At 38.3% G+C, this 21,948-nt stretch overlaps 2 non-coding genes across 2 annotated transcripts; both read left to right on the top strand.

Annotated features, from left to right (window-relative positions):
* The first annotated feature begins 1,720 nt into the window (after positions 1–1,720).
* LOC148553585 (small nucleolar RNA R71) lies at positions 1,721–1,828 on the top strand. The gene has a single exon (XR_015893223.1). It is a non-coding gene; the product is annotated as a small nucleolar RNA R71 (small nucleolar RNA).
* Positions 1,829–11,818: 9,990 nt separating this feature from the next.
* LOC148553584 (small nucleolar RNA R71) lies at positions 11,819–11,926 on the top strand. Its single transcript, XR_015893599.1, has one exon. It is a non-coding gene; the product is annotated as a small nucleolar RNA R71 (small nucleolar RNA).
* The last annotated feature ends 10,022 nt before the right edge of the window (positions 11,927–21,948 follow it).

The raw sequence follows: 21,948 nt of genomic DNA, 5'->3' as shown, positions 1-21,948 counted from the left end.
TGTCAATAGCTTGACAGTGGGCTCTCATGGAGCCTCACAGATGTGCAGAGCTTTGTTGAAATTCTCTAACACCAAACTTAGAGTTTGGATATGAGAGTTCAACACCAAACTTAGAGTTTGGTTGTGGCCTCCCAACACCAAACTTAGAGTTTGACTGTGAGGGCTCTGGTTGACTCTGCTTTGAGAGAAGCTTTTTCTGTTTCCTCTTCATGGTTGCAGAGGGAGATCCTTGAGTTTTAAATACAAGGGAGTCCTCATTCCATTGAAGGACTAGTTCACCTCTGTCAACATCAATCACAGCTCTTGTTGTGGCCAGGAAAGGTCTTCCTAGGATGATGGATTCATCCTCTTCCTTTCCAGTATCCAGGACTATGAAATCAGCAGGGATGTAAAGGCCTTCAACCTTTACTAATACGTCCTCTACTTGTCCATAAGCCTATTTTCTTGAACTGTCTGCCATCTCTAATGAGATTTTAGCAGCTTGCACCCCATAGATTCCCAGTTTCTCTATTACAGAGAGGGGCATGAGGTTTATTCCTGAACCAAGGTCACACAGAGCCTTAAAGATCATGTTGCCTATGGTACAGGGTATTATGAACTTTCCAGGATCCTGTCTCTTCTGAGGCAATGTCAGTTGATCCAGATCACTTAGTTCATTGATGAACAAGGGAGGTTCAACTTCCCAAGTATCAATGCCAAATAATTTGGCATTCAGCTTCATGATTGCACCAAGAAACTTGGCAGTTTGCTCTTCAGTAACATCCTCATTCTCTTCAGAAGAGGAATACTCATCAAAGCTCATGAAGGGCATAAGGAGGTTCAATGGAATCTCTATGGTCTCTAGATGAGCCTCAGAGTCCTTTGGTTCCTCAGAGGGAAGCTCCTTATTGATCACTGGATGTCCCAGGAGGTCTTCCTCCTTGGGATTCACGTCCTCCACTCCCCTTGTAGGTTCGGCCATGGTGCTTATGTCAATGGCCTTGCACTCTCCTTTTGGGTTCTCTTGTGTATTGCTTGGGAGAGTACTGGGAGGGATTTCAGTGATCCTTTTACTCAGCTGGCCCACTTGTGCTTCCAGATTTCTAATGGAAGATCTTGTTTTATTCATGAAACTTACAGTGGCCTTAGACAGATCAAAGACTAGGTTTGCCAAATTAGAAGTATTTTGTTCAAAGTTCTCTGTCTGTTGTTGAGTGGATGATGGAAAAAATTTATTATTGCTAAACCTGTTTCTTCCACCATTATTAAAGCCTTGTTGAGGCTTTTGATCCTTCCATGAGAAATTTGGATGATTTCTCCATGATGAGTTATAGGTGTTTCCATAAGGTTCACCTAAATAATTTACCTCTGCTATTGCAGGGTTTTCAGGATCATAAGCTTCTTCTTCAGAAGATGCCTCTTGAGTACTGTTGGATGCAGCTTGCATTCCATGCAGACTCTGAGAGATCATATTGACTTGCTGAGTCAATATTTTATTCTGAGCCAATATGGCATTCAGAATATCAACTTCAAGAACTCCCTTCTTCATAGGCGTCCCATTGCTTATAGGATTCCTTTCAGAAGTGTACATGAAATGGTTATTGGCAACCATGTCAATGAGTTCTTGAGCTTCTGCAGGCGTTTTCTTTAGGTGAATGGATCCACCTGCAGAAGTGTCCAGTGACATTTTTGATAGCTCAGATAAACCATCATAGAATATATCCAGGATGGTCCATTCTGAAAGCATGTCAGAAGGACACTTTTTGGTCAACTGTTTGTATCTTTCCCAAGCTTCATAGAGGGATTCACCTTCTTTCTGTCTGAAGGTTTGAACATCAGCTCTAAGCTTGCTCAGCTTTTGAGGAGGAAAGTACTTGGCTAAGAAAGCCGTGACCAGCTTATCCCAAGAGTTCAGGCTGTCTTTGGGTTGAGAATCTAACCATAATCTAGCTCTATCTCTTACAGCAAAAGGGAAAAGCATGAGCCTGTAGACTTCAGGATCTACTCCATTAGTCTTAACAGTATCACATATATGCAAGAATTCAGTTAAGAACTGAAAGGGATCTTCAGATGAAAGTCCATGAAACTTGCAGTTCTGCTGCATCAGAGAAACTAATTGAGGTTTCAGCTCAAAGTTGTTTGCTCCAATGGCAGGAATGGAGATGCTTCTTCCATGTAAATTGGAATTAGGTGCAGTAAAGTCACCAAGCATCTTCCTTACATTATTATTATTTTTGGCTGCCATCTCCTCTTCCTGTTCGAAAATTTCTGAAAGGTTATCTCTGGATTTTTGTATTTTAGCTTCTCTTAGTTTCCTTTTCAGAGTCCTTTCAGGTTCTGGATCTGCTCCCACAAGAATGTTCTTATCCTTGCTCCTGCTCATATGACAAAGAAGAGGGCACAGAAAAATAATAATAATAATAGAGATCCTTTATACCACAGTATAGGGATCCCTGTGTGAGTAAAAGAAGAGGGGGAGACAAAGAATGTGATGTAAAGAAAGAAACACAACTGTGAGGATGGCAGAGATGTGAGATGAGATGTTAGTAAATGAATAAATAAATAGAATAAGATGGGAGAGGGTGGATTTTCGAAAATAATTTTTGAAAAAGAGTTAGTGATTTTCGAAAATGGTTATTTTGAAAAATGTTAGTATTTTTTTCGAAAAAGTTTTAAAATCAAAAATAAAAAATAATTAGTTAATAAAAAAAGAAATTTTTGAAAAAGAGGGAAGATATTTTCGAAAATTAGAGAGAGAGTTAGTTAGGTAGTTTTGAAAAAGTTAAGAAACAAACAAAAAGTTAGTTAGTTAGTTGAAACAAATTTTGAAAAGATAAGAAGTTAGAAAGTTGGAAAAGATATTTTGAAATTAGATTTTTGAAAAAAGATAAGATGAGAAGATATTTTTGAAAATATATGATAAAAATTAGTTTTTGAAAAAAAAGATTTGATTTTTAAAATCACAATTAATGACTTGATTCATAAGAAATCACAAGATATGATTCTAGAACTCAAAGTTTGAATCTTTCTTAACAAGCAAGTAACAAACTTGAAATTTTTGAATCAAAACATTAATTGTTATGGTTATTTTCGAAAATTTGGTATAAAAATAAGAAAAAGATTTTTGAAAAATATTTTTGGAATTTTCGAAAATAACTAAGAATTTTGAAAAAGATTTGATTTTTGAAAAAGATTTTGAAAAAGATAAGATTTTCAAATTGAAAATTTGATTTGACTCATAAGAAACAACTTGATTTTAAAAAGATTTTGAAAAAGTCAACTCAAATTTTCGAATTTGATGAGAGAGAAAAAGGGAAAGATATTTTTTTGATTTTTGAATTTTTAATGAAGAGAGAGAAAAACAAGAAAAATGATGCAATGCATGATAATTTTAGATCAAAACATGTGATGCATGCAAGAATGCTATGAATGTCAAGATGAACACCAAGAACACTTTGGATGTCAAGATGAACATCATAGACACAATTTTGAAAAATTTTTAATGCAAAGAAAACATACAAGACACCAAACTTAGAATTCTTTAATGCTTAGACACTAGAATTCAAGAATGCATATGATAAACATGAAAAGACACAAAACAAAAAATCATCAAGATCAAACAAGAAGACTTACCAAGAACAACTTGAAGATCATGAAGAACACTATGAATGCATGATATTTTCGAAAAAATGCAAGATGCATATGCAAGTGACACCAAACTTATGACATGACTCAAGACTCAAACAAGAAACACAAAAAATGTTTTTGATTTTTATGATTTTTTTAATTTTTTTGTATTTTTTTCGAAAAATTAATTGAAAAACAAAAATAAGGATTCCAAAATTTTTAATATGAATTCCAGGAATCTAGCATTCTTAGTCTAAAGCTTCAGTCCAGGAATTAGACATGGCTCACTAGCCAGCCAAGTTTTCAATGAAAGCTCCGGTCCAAAACACTAGACATGACCAATGGCCAGCCAAGCTTCAGCATGTAATTCAGACATGACACGCCTGACATACTCATTCCCAAAGGAATTAGACATGGCTTTACCGCCAGCCAGGCTTCAACATGCTTCATGAAACACTATAATTCGTTCTTAAAAATTTTGAATAAAATTTTTGAAAACATTTTTATATTATTTTCGAAAACAGATGAGAAAATTTTAGAAATATTTTTGAAAAATTTTTTTGAAAATAAAATAAAAAGAAAATTACCTAATCTGAGCAACAAGATAAACCATCAGTTGTACAAACTCGAACAATCCCCGGCAACGGCGCCAAAAACTTGGTGCACGAAATTGTGATGTCCAGGCTCAAACAATCCCTGGCAACGTGAGCAGCTTGGTACGCGCAATCGTGATTACACTGTGATTATATAAAATTCATGGCTCTTTCTTTTCCTGGCAATGGCGCCAAGAACATGGTGCCAATACCATGGTTCACAACTTCGATACAACTAACCAGCAAGTGCACTGGGTCATCCAAGTAATACCTTACCTGAGTAAGGGTCGAATCCCACGGAGATTGTTGGTATGAAGCAAGCTATGGTCACCTTGCAAATCTCAGTTAGGCAGATATAAATTGATAATGGTGTTTTCGAATTTAATATAATAAAATAGGAATAGAAATACTTATGTAATTCATTGGTGAGAATTTCAGATAAGCGAATGGAGATGCCTTCGTTCCTCTGAACCTCTGCTTTCCTGCTATCTTCATCCAATCAGTCTTACTCCTTTCCATGGCTGGCTTTATGCAAGGGCATCACCGTTGTCAGTGGCTACATCCCCTCCTCTCAGTGAAAAATATGCTCACATGCTCTGTCACAGCACGGCTAATCATCTGTCGGTTCTCGATCATGCTGGAATAGGATTCACCCTCCTTTTGCGTCTGTCACTAACGCCCAGCACTCGCGAGTTTGAAGCTCGTCATAGTCATTCAATCATTGAATCCTACTCGGAATACCACAGACAAGGTTTAGACTTTCTGGATTCTCTTGAATGCCGCCATCATTCTAGCTTACGCCACGAAGATTCTGGTTAGGAGATCTAAGAGATATTCATTCTAGCTTATTTCATGTAGAACGGAAGTGTTTGTCAGGCACGTGTTCATAGGGGAGAATGGTGATGAGCGTCACACATAATCATCACCTTCATCACGTTCTTGGGTGCGAATGGATATTGGTGCACGAAATTGTGATGTCCAGGCTCAAACTATTCCTGGCACGTGAACAACTTGGTACGCGTAATCGTGATTACACATTCATAATTTGTCACAACTTCGATACAACTGACCAGCAAGTGCACTGGGTCGTTCAAGTAATACCTTACGTAAGTAAGGGTCGAATCCCACGGAGATTGTTGGTATGAAGCAAGCTATGGTCACCTTGCAAATTTCAGTCAGGCGGATATAAAGTGATAATGGTGTTTTCGAATATTATATAATAAAATAGGGATAGAGATACTTATGTAATTCATTGGTAGGAATTTCAGATAAGCGAATGGAGATGCTTTTCGTTCCTCTGAACCTCTGCTTTCCTGCTATCTTCATCCAATCAGTCTCACTCCTTTCCATGGCTGGCTTTATGTGATACATCACCACTGTCAATGGCTACTTTCGGTCATCTCTCGGGAAAATGATCCAATGCCCTGTCACGGCACGGCCAATCGTCTGGAGGCATCACCCTTGCCAATGGCTTCATCTTATCCTCTCAGTGAATAATATGCTCACGCACCTTGTCACGGCACGGCTATTCATCTGTCAGTTCTCGATCATGCTGGAATAGGATTTACTATCCTTTTGCGTCTGTCACTAACGCCCTGCAATCGCGAGTTAGGAGCTCGTCACAGTCATTCAATCATTGAATCCTACTCGGAATACCACAGACAAGGTTTAGACTTTCCGGATTCTCTTGAATGCCGCCATCATTCTAGCTTACGCCACGAAGATTCTGGTTAGGAGATCTAAGAGATATTCATTCTAGCTTAATTCATGTAGAACAGAAGTGTTTGTCAGGCACGCGTTCATAAGGGAGAAGGATGATGAGCGTCACACATAATCATCACCTTCATCACGTTCTTGGGTGCGAATAGATATCTTAGAAGCGAAATAAGAAGAATTGAATAGAAAACAGTAGTACTTTGCATTAATCTTTGAGGAACAGCAGAGCTCCACACCTTAATCTATGGAGTGTAGAAACTCTACCGTTGAAAATACATAAGTGAAAGGTCCAGGCATGGCCGAGATGGCCAGCCCCCTAAAGCGTGATCAATAGTCTCCTAAGATGAACAATGGATTAAAACTGAGACCAAAGATACCTAATACAATAGTAAGAGGTCCTATTTATAATAAACTAGCTACTAGGGTTTACATGAGTAAGTAATTGATGCATAAATCCACTTTCTGGGCCCACTTGGTGTGTGTTTGGGCTGAGCCTGAGTGTTGCACGTGCAGAGGCCATTTGTGGAGTTGAACGCCAGTTTCTGTGCCAGTTTGGGCGTTCAACTCTGGTTTTGGATCCTTTTCTGGCGCTGGACGCCAGATTTGGGCAGAAGGCTGGCGTTGAACGCCAGTTTACGTCATCTATTCTTGGCCAAAGTATGGACTATTATATATTTCTGGAAAGCCCTGGATGTCTACTTTCCAACGCAATTAGAAGCGCGCCATTTCGAGTTCTGTAGCTCCAGAAAATCCACTTTGAGTGCAGGGAGGTCAGAATCCAACAGCATCAGCAGTCCTTCTTCAACCTCTGAATCTGATTTCTGCTCAAGTCCCTCAATTTCAGCCAGAAAATACCTGAAATCACAGAAAAACACACAAACTCATAGTAAAGTCCAGAAATGTGAATTTAACATAAAAACTAATGAAAACATCCCTAAAAGTAACTAGATCCTACTAAAAACATACTAAAAACAATGTCAAAAAGCGTATAAATTATCCGCTCATCACAAAACCAAACTTAAATTGTTGCTTGTCCCCAAGCAACTGAAAATCAAATAGGATAAAAAGAAGAGAATATATTATAAATTCCAAACTATCAATGAAACATAGCTGCAATCATATGAGCGGGACTTATAGCTTTTTGCCTCTTGAATAGTTTTGGCATCTCACTTTATCCATTGAAGTTTAGAATGATTGGCATCTATAGGAACTTCAGATTTCGAATAGTGTTATTGACTCTCCTAGTTCAGTATGATGATTTTTGAACACAGCTTCTTTATGAGTCTTGGCCGTGGCCCTAAGCACTTTGTTTTCCAGTATTACCACCGGATACATAAATGCCACAGACACATAATTGGGTGAACCTTTTCAGATTGTGACTCAGCTTTGCTAAAGTCCCTAATTAGAGGTGTCCAGGGTTCTTAGGCACACTCTTTTTTCGCTTTGGACCTTGACTTTAACCGCTCAGTCTCAAGTTTTCACTTGACACCTACACGCCACAAGCACATGGTTAGGGACAGCTTGGTTTAGCCGCTTAGACCAGGATTTTATTCCTTTAGGCCCTCCTATCCACTGATGCTCAAAGCCTTGGGATCCTTTTTATTTGCCCTTGCCTTTTGGTTTTAAGGGTTATTGGCTTTTTGCTCTTGCCTCTTGGTTTTAAGAGCTTTTGGCTTTTTCTGCTTGCTTTTTCTTTTTCTTTCTATTTTTTTTTCGCCTAATTTTTTTTCTTCTTTTTTTTTTCTGCAAGCTTTGTTCTTTGCTGCTTTTTCTTGCTTCAAGAATCATTTTTATGATTTTTCAGATTATCAAATAACATGTCTCCTAGTCATCATTCTTTCAAGAGCCAACATATTTAACATTCTTAAACAACAACTTCAAAAGACATATGCACTGTTCAAGCATACATTCAGAAAATAAGAAGCATTGTCACCACATCAATATAATTAAGCTAAGTTCAAGGATAAATTCGAAACTCATGTACTTCTTGTTCTTTTGAATTAAAACATTTTTCATTTAAGAGAGGTGATGGATTCATAGGACATTCATAACTTTAAGACATAGTTATTACTACTAATGATCATGTAATCAAGACACAAACATAGATAAGCACATAACATAGAAAACGAAAAACAGAAGAAATAAGAACAAGGAATGAATCCACCTTAGTGATGGTGGCGTTTCCTTCTTGAGGAACCAATGATGTCCTTGAGCTCTTCTATGTCTCTTCCTTGTCTTTGTTGCTCCTCCCTCATTGCTTTTTGATCTTCTCTTATTTCATGGAGCATGATGGAGTGCTCTTGATGTTCCACCCTTAGTTGTCCCATATTGGAACTCAATTCTCCTAGGGAGGTGTTGATTTGCTCTTAATAGTTTTGTGGAAGAAGTTGCATTTGAGGCATTTCCGGAATCTCATAGTGATGAGCTTCTTGTTCCTCTTGAGCTCCATGACTGGGCTCTCTTGCTTGCTCCATTTTTTTCTTATTGATGGGCTTGTCCTCTTTGATGAGGATATCTCCCTCTATGTCAATCCCAGCTGAATTGCATAGGTGGCAAATGAGGTGAGGAAAGGCTAACCTTGCCATAGTGGAGGACTTGTCAGCCACCTTGTAGAGTTCTTGAGGTATAATCTCATGAACTTCCACCTCTTCTCCAATCATGATGCTATGGATCATGATGGCCCGGTCTATAGTAACTTCAGACCGGTTGCTAGTGGGAATGATTGAGCATTGAATAAACTCCAACCATCCTCTAGCTATAGGCTTGAGGTCCAATCTTCTTAGTTGAACTGGCTTGCCTTTGGAGTCCATTTTCCATTGAGCTCCTTCTACACATATGTCCATAAGGACTTGGTCCAACCTTTGATCAAAGTTGACTCTCCTTGTGTAGGGGCGTGTGTTCTCTTCCATGTATGGCAAGTTGAACGCCAACCTCACATTCTCCGGACTAAAATCTAAGTATTTCCCCCGAACCATTGTAACATAGTTCTTTGGATCCGGGTTCTTACTTTGATCATGGTTCTTGGTGATCCATGCATTGGCATAGAACTCTTGAACCATTAGGATGCCGACTTGTTGGATGGGATTTGTTAGAACTTCCCAACCTCTTCTTTGAATTTCATGTCGGATCTCCGGATACTCATTTCTTTTGAGTTTAAAAGGGACCTCAGGGATCACCTTCTTCTTGGCCACAACATCATAGAAATGGTCTTGATGGGCTTTGGAGATGAACATTTCCATCTCCCATGACTCGGATGTGGAAGCTTTTATCTTCCCTTTCCCTCTTCTAGAGGATTCTTCGGTCTTTGATGCCATCAATGGTAATGGAAAAACAAAAAAGCTATGCTTTTACCACACCAAACTTAGAATATTGCTCGCCCTCGAGCAATAAACAAAAGAATAGAAGAAGAAGAAGAAGAAGAAGAAATATGGAGAGGGAGAGGGAGATGTGGTTTCGGCCAAGGAGAGTGTAGAGGGGTGTGTTGTGTGAATTTGATGAAGAATGGAGGTCTTTATATAGGGAAGGGAGGGGGGTTAATGTTTGGCCATATGGGTGGGTTTGGGTGGGAGATTGGTTTTAAATTTTGAAGGTAGGTGGAGTTTATGAGGTAGGTTTATGGGGAAGAGTGGATGGATGTGAGTGGTGAAAAGGTGATGGGGAAGAGAGTTTGAGGTGATTGGTGAAGGGTTTTTGGGGAAGAGTGTTTATGGGGTTATGTGAAAGAGAGTAGTGAAAAGAAGTGAGTGGAGGTAGGTGGGGATCCTGTGGGGTCCACAGATCCTGAGTGGATCCTGTGGGGTCCACAGATCCTGAGGTGTTCAAGGATTTACATCCCTGCACCCATTAGGCATGTAAAAATGCCTTTGTACCCAACTCTGGGCGTTCAGCGCCAGGTTGGTGGCCATTTTGGGCGTTCAACGCCCATTTGTGCGCCATTTCTGGCGTTGAACGCCAGAACCATGCCTATTCTGGCGTTCAGCGCCCAGAAGCTGCCCATTTTGGGCGTTCAGCGCCAGAACCATGCTCTGTTCTGGCGCTGAACGCCAGACAGATGCTACTCCAGGGTGTGATTTTTCTTCTGCTGTTCTTGATTCCGTTTTCAATTTTTCTATTTATTTTGTGACTCCACATGATCATGAACCTAAGAAAACATGAAAAACAATAAAAATAAGAATTAGATAAACATTGGGTTGCCTCCTAACAAGCGCTTCTTTAATGTCAATAGCTTGACAGTGGGCTCTCATGGAGCCTCACAGATGTGCAGAGCTTTGTTGAGACTCTCCAACACCAAACTTAGTGTTTGGATATGGGAGTTCAACACCAAACTTAGAGTTTGACTGTGGGGGCTCTGGTTGACTCTGCTTTGAGAGAAGCTTTTCAAGCTTCCTCTCCATGGTTGCAGAGGGAGATCCTTGAGTTTTGAATACAAGGGAGTTCTCATTCCATTGAAGGACTATTTCACCTCTGTCAACATCAATCACAGCTCTTGCTGTGGCCAGGAAAGGTCTTCCTAGGATGATGGATTCATCCTCTTCCTTTCCAGTATCCAGGACTATGAAATCAGCACGGATGTAAAGGCCCTCAACCTTTACTAAAACGTCCTCTACTTGTCCATAAGCCTGTTTTCTTGAACTGTCTGCCATCTCTAATGAGATTTTAGCAGCTTGCACCCCATAGATTCCCAGTTTCTCTATTACAGAGAGGGGCATGAGGTTTATTCCTGAACCAAGGTCACACAGAGCCTTAAAGATCATAGTGTCTATGGTACAGGGTATTATGAACTTTCCAGGATCCTGTCTCTTCTGAGGCAATGTCTGTTGATCCAGATCTCTTAGTTCATTGATGAACAAGGGAGGTTCAACTTCCCAAGTATCAATGCCAAGTAATTTGGCATTCAGCTTCATGATTGCACCAAGAAACTTGGCAGTTTGCTCTTCAGTAACATCCTCATTCTCTTCAGAAGAGGAATACTCATCAGAGCTCATGAAGGGCATAAGGAGGTTCAATGGAATCTCTATGGTCTCTAGATGAGTCTCAGACTCCTTTGGTTCCTCAGAGGGAAGCTCCTTATTGATCACTGGACATCCCAGGAAGTCTTCCTCCTTGGGATTCACGTCCTCCTCTCCCTCATTGGGTTCGGCCATGGCGCTTATGTCAATGGCCTTGCATTCTCCTTTTGGGTTCTCTTCTGTATTGCTTGGGAGAATACTAGGAGGGATTTCAGTGATCCTTTTACTCAGTTGGCCCACTTGTGCTTCCAAATTTCTAATGGAAGACCTTGTTTCATTCATGAAACTTACAGTGGCCTTAGATAGATCAGAGACTAGATTTGCTAAATTGGAAGCATTTTGTTCAGAGTTCTCTGTCTGTTGCTGAGTTGATGATGGAAAAGGCTTGCTATTGCTAAACCTGTTTCTTCCACCATTATTAAAGCCTTGTTGAGGCTTTTGATCCTTCCATGAGAAATTTGGATGATTTCTCCATGATGAATTATAGGTGTTTCCATAAGGTTCACCTAAGTAATTTACCTCTGCTATTGCAGGGTTCTCAGGATCATAAGCTTCTTCTTCAGAAGATGCCTCTTGAGTACTGTTGGATGCAGCTTGTATTCCATGCAGACTCTGAGAGATCATGTTGACTTGCTGAGTCAATATTTTATTCTGAGCCAATATGGCATTCAGAGTATCAACTTCAAGAACTCCCTTCTTCATAGGCGTCCCATTACTCACAGGATTCCTTTCAGAAGTGTACATGAACTGGTTATTAGCAACCATGTCAATGAGTTCTTGAGCTTCTATAGGCGTTTTCTTTAAGTGAATGGATCCACCTGCAGAAGTGTCCAGTGACATCTTTGATAGCTCAGATAAACCATCATAGAATATATCCAGGATGGTCCATTCTGAAAGCATGTCAGAAGGACACTTTTTGGTCAACTGTTTGTATCTTTCCCAAGCTTCATAGAGGGATTCACCTTCTTTCTGCCTGAAGGTTTGAACATCAGCTCTAAGCTTGCTCAGCTTTTGAGGAGGAAAGTACTTGGCTAAGAAAGCCGTGACCAGCTTATCCCAAGAGTTCAGGCTGTCTTTAGGTTGAGAATCCAACCATAATCTAGCTCTGTCTCTTACAGCAAAAGGGAAAAGCATGAGCCTGTAGACTTCAGGATCTATTCCATTAGTCTTAATAGTATCACATATCTGCAAGAATTCAGTTAAGAACTGAAAAGGATCTTCAGATGGAAGTCCATGAAACTTGCAGTTCTGCTGCATCAGAGAAACTAATTGAGGTTTCAGCTCAAAGTTGTTTGCTCCAATGGTAGGAATGGAGATGCTTCTTCCATGTAAATTGGAATTTGGTGCAGTAAAGTCACCAAGCATTCTCCTTGCATTGTTGTTGGGTTCGGCTGCCATCTCCTTTACTTGTTCGAAATTTTCAATCAAGTTGTCTCTGGATTGTTGTAATTTAGCTTCTCTTAATTTTCTCTTCAGAGTCCTTTTAGGTTCTGGATCAGTTTCAACAAGAATGCCTTTTTCTCTGTCCCTGCTCATAAGAAAGAGGAGAGAAAAAGAAAAGAAGAGGAATCCTCTATGTCACAGTAAAGAGGTTCCTTATTGTTAATAGAAAAGAAGAAAAAATTTGAACACAGATAGAGGAGGGGGTTCGAATTTGGTGATGATGTGAGGAAGAGATGTTAGTAGATGAATAAATAAATAGAATAAGATGAGAGAGAAGGAGGGAATTTTCGAAAATTATTTTTGAAAAGGAGTTAGTGATTTTTGAAAATGGTTTTTGAAAAATGTTTAGTATTTTTTTTTTTTTCGAAAATTTTTTGAAATTAAAAATAAAAATAAGAATAATTAGTTAATAAAAAAAGAAATTTTTGAGAAAGAGAGAAGATATTTTCGAAAATTGAGAGAGAGAGTTAGTTAGGTGGTTTTGAAAAAAAGTTAAGAAATAAACAAAAAGTTAGTTAGTTAGTTGAAACAAATTTTGAAAAGATAAGAAGTTAGGAAGTTAGAAAAGATATTTTGAAAAGATATTTTTGAAAAAGATAAGATAAGAAGATATTTTTGAAAAGATATGATAGAAATTAGTTTTGAAAAAGATTTGATTTTTAAAATCTCAATTAATGACTTGATTCATAAGAAATCACAAGATATGATTCTAGAACTTAAAGTTTGAATCTTTCTTAACAAGCAAGTAACAAACTTCCAATTTTTGAATCAAAACATTAATTGATTATGTTATTTTCGAAAATTTGTGATAAAAATAAGAAAAAGATTTTTGAAAAATATTTTTGGAATTTTCGAAAATAACCAAAAATTTTGAAAAAGATTTGATTTTTGAAAAAGATTTTCAAAAAGATAAGATTTTCAAATTGAAAATTTGATTTGACTCATAAGAAACAACTTTATTTTAAAAATTTTTGAAAAAGTCAATCCAAATTTTCGAATTTGATGAGAGAAAAAGGGAAAGATATTTTTTTGATTTTTGAAATTTTTATGAAAAACATGAAAATTATGCAATGCATGAAATTTTTAGATCAAAACAATGAATGCATGCAAGAATGTTATGAATGTCAAGATGAACATCAAGAACACTATGAATGTCAAGATGAACATCATAGACACAATTTTGAAAAATTTTTAATGCAAAGAAAACATGCAAGACACCAAACTTAGAATTCTTTAATGCTTAGACACTAAGAATTCAAGAATGCATATGAAAAACATGAAAAGACACAAAACAAAAAATCATCAAGATCAAACAAGAAGACTTACCAAGAACAACTTGAAGATCATGAAGAACACTATGAATGCATGAAATTTTCGAAAAATGCAAGATGCACATGTAATTGACACCAAACTTATAACATGACACATGACTCAAACAAGAAACACAAAAATATTTTTGATTTTTATGATTTTCTAATTTTTTTGGATTTTTATTTTATATTTTTCAAAAATTATATGAAAAAGAAAAATAACGATTCCAAAATTTTTAACATGAATTCCAGGAATCTCGCATTCTTAGTCTAAAGCTTCAGTCCAGGAATTAGACATGGCTCACTAGCCAGCCAAGCTTTCAATGAAAGCTCCAGTCCAAAACACTAGACATGGCCAATGGCCAGCCAAGCTTTAGCATGTAACACCAGAGTATATTGCTCTTGATAACAAATTGCTGCTCATCATTTATCAAGTATGTAACTTACCTCTGATGGTTTGGAAGCCTCAGTCCAAAAGAATTTAGACATGGCTTTACAGCCAGCCAGGCTTCACATGCTTCATGAAACACTAGAATTCATTCTTAAAAATCTTGAATAATTTTTTTCGAAAACAGATGAGAGATTTTTGAAAATATTTTTGAAAAATTTTTGAAAAGAAAATTACCTAATCTGAGCAACAAGATGAACCGTCAGTTGTCCAAACTCGAACAATCCCCGGCAACGGCGCCAAAAACTTGGTGTTGTTGCCGGATCCAAACTTGGCACTGATGTTACCGGACCAAAAGCTTGCCGAAAACTCAAACAATCCCCGGCAACGGCTCCAAAAACTTGGTGCACGAAATTGTGATGTCCAGGCTCAAACTATTCCTGGCACGTGAGCAACTTGGTACGCGTAATCGTGATTACACATTCATAATTTGTCACAACTTCGATACAACTGACCAGCAAGTGCACTGGGTCGTCCAAGTAATACCTTATGTGAGTAAGGGTCGAATCCCACGGAGATTGTTGGTATGAAGCAAGCTATGGTCACCTTGCAAATCTCAGTCAGGCGGATATAAAGTGATAATGGTGTTTTCGAATATTATATAATAAAATAGGGATAGAGATACTTATGTAATTCATTGGTAGGAATTTCAGATAAGCGAATGGAGATGCTTTTCGTTCCTCTGAACCTCTGCTTTCCTGCTATCTTCATCCAATCAGTCTCACTCCTTTCCATGGCTGGCTTTATGTGATACATCACCACTGTCAATGGCTACTTTCGGTCATCTCTCGGGAAAATGATCCAATGCCCTGTCACGGCACAGCTAATAGTCTGGAGGCATCACCCTTGCCAATGGCTTCATCTTATCCTCTCAGTGAATAATATGCTCACGCACCCTGTCACGGCACGGCTATTCATCTGTCGGTTCTCGATCATGCTGGAATAGGATTTACTATCCTTTTGCGTCTGTCACTAACGCCCTGCAATCGCGAGTTAGGAGCTCGTCACAGTCATTCAATCATTGAATCCTACTCGGAATACCACAGACAAGGTTTAGACTTTCCGGATTCTCTTGAATGCCGCCATCATTCTAGCTTACGCCACGAAGATTCTGGTTAGGAGATCTAAGAGATATTCATTCTAGCTTAATTCATGTAGAACAGAAGTGTTTGTCAGGCACGCGTTCATAAGGGAGAAGGATGATGAGCGTCACACATAATCATCACCTTCATCACGTTCTTGGGTGCGAATAGATATCTTAGAAGCGAAATAAGAAGAATTGAATAGAAAACAGTAGTACTTTGCATTAATCTTTGAGGAACAGCAGAGCTCCACACCTTAATCTATGGAGTGTAGAAACTCTACCGTTGAAAATACATAAGTGAAAGGTCCAGGCATGGCCGAGATGGCCAGCCCCCTAAAGCGTGATCAATAGTCTCCTAAGATGAACAATGGATTAAAACTGAGACCAAAGATACCTAATACAATAGTAAGAGGTCCTATTTATAATAAACTAGCTACTAGGGTTTACATGAGTAAGTAATTGATGCATAAATCCACGTCCTGGGCCCACTTGGTGTGTGTTTGGGCTGAGCCTGAGTGTTGCACGTGCAGAGGCCATTTGTGGAGTTGAACGCCAGTTTCTGTGCCAGTTTGGGCGTTCAACTCTGGTTTTGGATCCTTTTCTGGCGCTGGACGCCAGATTTGGGCAGAAGGCTGGCGTTGAACGCCAGTTTACGTCGTCTATTCTTGGCCAAAGTATAGACTATTATATATTGCTGGAAAGCCCTGGATGTCTACTTTCCAACGCAATTGGAAGCGCGCCATTTCGAGTTTTGTAGCTCCAGCAAATCTACTTTGAGTGCAGGGAGGTCAGAATCCAACAGCATCAGCAGTCCTTCTTCAACCTCTGAATCTGATTTCTGCTCAAGTCCCTCAATTTCAGCCAGAAAATACCTGAAATCATAGAAAAATACACAAACTCATAGTAAAGTCCAGAAATGTGAATTTAACATAAAAACTAATGAAAACATCCCTAAAAGTAACTAGATCCTACTAAAAACATACTAAAAACAATGTCAAAAAGCGTATAAATTATCCGCTCATCAGATATCTTAGAAGCGAAATAAAATGAATTGAATAGAAAACAGTAGTACTTTGCATTAATCTTTGAGGAACAGCAGAGCTCCACACCTTAATCTATGGAGTGTAGAAACTCTACCGTTAAAATTACATAAGTGAAAGGTCCAGGCATGGCCGAGATGGCCAGCCCTCAAACGTGATCTAAGATAGCATACAACTGATCAAAGATTGTCAAAAAGACTAGTAAAAGGTCCTATTTATAATAAACTAGTCACTAGGGTTTACATAAGTAAGTAATTGATGCATAAATCCACTTTCGGGGCCCACTTGGTGTGTGCTTGGGCTGAGCCTTATCTTTCCACGTGAAGAGGCCATTTGTGGAGTTGAACGCCAGGTTTTGATCCATTTCTGGCGTTCAACTCTGGTTTTGGATCCTTTTCTGGCGCTGGACGCCAAAATTTGGCAGAGAGCTGGCGTTGAACGCCAGTTTACGTCGTCTATTCTTGGCCAAAGTATAGACTATTATATATTTCTGGAAAGCCCTGGATGTCTACTTTCCAACGCAATTGGAAGCGCGCAATTTCGAGTTCTGTAGCTACAGAAAAGCCACTTTGAGTGCAGGGAGGTCAGAATCCAACAGCATCCGCAGTCCTTCTTCAACCTCTGTATCTGATTTCTGCTCAAGTCCCTCAATTTCAGCCAGAAAATACCTGAAATCATAGAAAAACACACAAACTCATAGTAAAGTCCAGAAATGTGAATTTAACATAAAAACTAATGAAAACATCCCTAAAAGTAACTAGATTCTACTAAAAACATACTAAAAACAATGTCAAAAAGCATATAAATTATCCGCTCATCAAAGCTCATTAGAAACGCCTCTCCCAAAGCCATTTACCATCCAATACAATATTCAAGTGGGTAAAATTCTTATCCTTGGCCTTTACTTTCCCACTTGAATATGGTTTACTTGAGACAGATGGTCATCTTAGAGCTCTTTGTGGCATTAAGAGTAAAAGGAAGATGAGTAGTGGTTGGCAACACTATCCTAGGTTCGTTATGGTTGGAATCTCAAGGCCTGATTACAAGGGTTGGCATAATTCTCAATTAATTGGGTCTAGGAGGATGTTTGGGTGCCTAAATGAGAATTCTAAGGCTGAACCACCCGGATGGAATCATCATGATCCACTTGAAGATGGGTGTAGAAACAAGATTTGGGATCCGGGAATATATGAGGATCAAATTTAGGATCTCAAAGCTTGTGAAGAACTCCATGAAAGCTTGAGAAATTTACTTGGTATTGATAGAGCTTAGTGGAAGTCCAAGCATTGGTGGAAGTTTCAAGACGAGTTCAAGCACAAGCCACCATGACAAGGATCTCACCAAATGTCCAACTTAAGGACTATAACAAAAAGTGCTAGGTGGGAGACAACCCACCATGGTATGGTCATTCCTTTTCAATCTTAGTTTTACTTTGTTTTGTTTTATTCTTAGTTTTATTTTATTCTATTTTTCTTAATGACTCTTCCCATAATCTCTGCATATAGTTTGCATCTGCATTTTGCATTCTGCATACTGCATAAAAAAATACACACGACGCGCAAGCGTCGCTGACGTGTCCGCGTCATATGTGCATTCGAAACAAAGAAGAAAAGAAGCAGAGAGTCACGCGGGGGCATGGCTGAAGGCGTGCCTTAGGCAAAAACACGCCCACGCGTACGCGTCCCTGACGCGTCCGCGTATCTTGAAAAATCAGCCTCCCACGTGTGCCCGTCACCCACGCGCACGCGTGACCCTGCAAAATCGACGTAAAAAGGTGTATGGCAGAGAGTTATGATCGAGTGGGGCTGGAATGGTGCTGGAAGCACAAGCCTTATCATGTGTACGCGTCTCCCACACGTATACGTCATTTTTCAAAGTAAGGCCATTCACACGTGTGCGTCCCTCACGCGCACGCGTCACCCTAAATTTTGGCAATGTGCGTATGAAACAGAAATTTGTGCGTGCGCGAGGCTGCTCTCACGCCAATAGCACAAATCAGCTCATGCGTACGCGTGACCCACGCGTACGCATCACTTGAAAATAGCGCCAACCACGCGAACGTGTGCTCCACGCGTCCGCGTGCTCCACGCGTCCGCGTCACATGCGACGCACAGTTTAACTAGACCTGCGCCAGAATTCTTATCTTTTCTTCCCTAATCCTAATTTTTTTCTTTTTCCTTCTTATTTCTTTCTTCTTCCTTCTTTCTTCTTTATTCTTTCTTACTTTCTTCTTATTCATCTATTTAACTTCTCATCCTTCTTCACTTTCATTCTAATTTTACTTAATTTATTCGCATACTTTCATTCATTGCATTTTAATTTTTTGCATATTTTTATCTCCTTTTCTAAATTTATTATTTTTCCATTGGTGTTAAATTTTCTTATTCAACTGTTACATCTTTTCCTGAATTATTCTGGTGCTTCAAGACTTATTTTATTCTGATTGGGTATTATTATGCATAAGTCAATACTAATCTTTTATGATACTTCCATTCCATTTGCATTGCTATGCATTTACACTGTCTTTCATTACCCACACTCTTCCCCCATTGTTACAATTTTTGCACTGTTGATACGCCAATTGCTTTTACTATTTTCTCACTTGCATGTTGTAGCTACCATGTAATTGAGACCCTTATTATTTGGCATTAACCCACCCATACTTTATTTGTTTCATATCTTTATTTTTGGGTTACTTTTCTTCTTTTCCTTTTCTTTCAGGATGGCCACCAAAGAAGGGAAAGGGAAAGCTTCTAAATGGGGAGACAAACAAGTCCATCTGCACAATCCTTGGAGAAAAGCGTCAGTTGGAGCCACCCATCCACTTGCACATCTCAGCATGCACCGAGGACGGTGCAATCTTTAAGTGTGGGGAGGTCGATACCGATCTCCGTGGGTTAGTTACCTTCTTTTCAACACCATTGTTTAATTTTCTTTGTAGTTAGTTGTTGCATTTGCATGTTTGATTGCATGTTTGTTACATTTTGTGCATATTTTACTAACTACTTGGTTGAAGTAATATTTTCTTTTTCAAGAAACTTTTTAGAGTATTTTACTAATTTAAATTAAAACTTTTTATTAAACGTGTTTGAAGAAATTTTATTTTGGAACATGGTTTAGAGCTCGAACACACAAAACCAGTAAGATTTTGAGCCTATTTGATTGGTTGCATTTTACCAACCAATATTTTATTTTTGGTGTGTGTTTTTCTCTCTAAAATTGTGATCTTTGTCTTGCTTAATTCTATATTTCCATGATTTGATGTATGCATGCACTTATATGATTGAGGCCTTTGTTTCACTGAGCTTACATACCCATATGGTGTTACCCTTTCATTATCCTTTGCAAACCAATTTTGAGCCTATTTTACCCCTTTGTTCTTTACTTTAGCTCATCACTAACTCTAAGCAGAAAACAATAATGTCCTTAATTTGAATCCTTGGTTAGTTTTAGACTAGTGAGAGTGCTCATGAATTAAGTGTGGGAAAAGTGGGTTTGGAAACGTTTGGTTTAAGAATTGGGTGTTATATATCTATATGAAAATGTGAAAGAAATGTTTAGGACATGTTCATATATTCAATAATTTAATCATATGCATTGAGGAAAAAAAAGAAAAAAAAAATATATATATATAAATAAAAAGAAAAAAAATATATATATATATATATATATATATATAAAATAAAGGAGAAAAATAAAAGAAAAAGAGAAAATAATAAAAGGGGACAAAATGCCCCAAAGTAAATGGTGATAGCAATGCATATGTACTGTACTCGAATCAGGATGCATGAATATGTGGAAAACATGGTTAACGGACAGTTAGGTTTTGTATTTTGATTACATGGATTGTCTTAAGTTAGGTGAAAAGTTTAGGTTAATTAAGGATTCAGATTTTAGTCCACTTGACCAAATACATTCCTACCTTGACCCTAACCCCATTACAACCCTTAAAAGACCTCTTGATATGTGTATTTGTGCATCAAATTTGTGTTGATTGATAGAAGAAGAGCAAGCCTTAGAAAGCAAGGTTGGTAGAGAATTGAGAGATCGAACCTTAAACACCTGAGAGATTAGAGTGCATACACTTTCAATGAGGGTTCGATGCTCGATTCTTTGTTCCTGGCTTTCATAAGCTATTTTCTTCTGCAAGTTTACTTGTACTTTATTTTGTGATTTGAATTAGTGAAATCCAGTTCAGATTTGTTCTTAAAAGATTTGTTTACTTTTAACCAAGTAGGTAAAAGCATTTTGCATATAGCTGCATTCATACAGATAGGTTGCATTTCATACATTCTACCATTCCTCTTCACTCTTATAGCTTCTATTGAGCTTAGCATGAGGACATGCTAATGTTTAAGTGTGGGGAGATTTGATGCACCACTATTTTGTGGTACATCTTGTACTTAATTGAGTGGATTTTATCTACTAAACTCACATTTATTCATAAAATTCGCATGTTTTATATTTTCCTTCCTGATTTTGTGCTATGATTGAAAACATGCTTTTTTGGCCTTAAATTTGCTAATATTAATCCTCTCTTATTACCATTCGATTTCGTGATATGTGTGTTAAGTGATTTCAGGGTTTACAGGGCAGGAATGGCTTAGAGGATGGAAAGGAAGCATGCAAAAGTGGAAGGAATACAAGAAACTAAAGGAACTGCTAAAGCTGTCCAACCTGACCTCCTCGTACTAAATCGACCATAACTTGAGCTACAGAGGTCCAAATGATGCGGTTCTAGTTGCGTTGGAAAGCTAACATTCGGCGCTTCACAATGATATATAATTTGTCATAGCTGCCTGATGCTCTCTCCAAGGGTGTATTGGTAAATTTCTCTTTAATAACACCTCATTGTCAGTATAGCTTCACCAACAACAATCCTCGGGAGATCAAATTTAGAAGAGGGATTTGGTTGTCACAAGTTCAACCCCAATAGAAATAACCGAAGTATTCAAACCTCGGGTCGTCTCACAAGAAATGGGCAAACATGTGCTTCGACATTGGTTAGAAATCCGGGGTTGTGAGTTACGAACATGAAAATAAATGGAAAAACTTAACAAGCAAGTAATCTTAAATTGCAATAAACAAATTCAACTACGTAAGCAAAAATTAAGCAATTCCAATGAGCAAGCAATATTCTACTTAATTATACCTTAAACTAATCGAATAACCATAACTAAGACAATTGAAATTGGAAATTGGTTTTCGAATATAAATGACAAAAACAACTCTTGGCTAGGCATGGGAATTGGGATCACAATCCTTGTCCAACGACTACATCTTGACAATTATGAGGAACCAAGCTCATTAAGTCTACTCTCAAGTCTTAAGTACGTGATATCTACTCCTAGACTTGAAGTACGTCAAATGGCCTTGATCACATCAACCCATAAGTCCCAACCTACCTACTAATTAGATTAGTAGTGGGTTGGCGTCAATGAGTATCAAATTGACCACCTAGGGCTCCCAAATCATCAAATCCATTAGACCCAATGACTCAAGTTTACCCAATTCACTTGACCTAGGCCAAGAGTGAGAAGGAACTACTCCATAATCAAAGTGAACAATTCATCGAACACTTGGTAAGCACTAACAAAAGACATGTTCAAAATAGCAATTAAATTGAATTCTACAAAAACCCACTAACAATTATCAATGTACAATCAAACAATCAACAAGAGTAAACATAGAAATCATCA

Source organism: Arachis ipaensis, chromosome B7 (genome assembly GCF_059453495.1).
Source record: "Arachis ipaensis isolate K30076 ecotype BB chromosome B7, ASM5945349v1, whole genome shotgun sequence".
In the NCBI taxonomy this organism is placed as follows: Eukaryota; Viridiplantae; Streptophyta; class Magnoliopsida; order Fabales; family Fabaceae; genus Arachis; species Arachis ipaensis.
The sequence above is the reverse complement of the archived record's forward strand: the minus strand, read 5'-3'. Positions and strand labels throughout refer to the sequence as shown.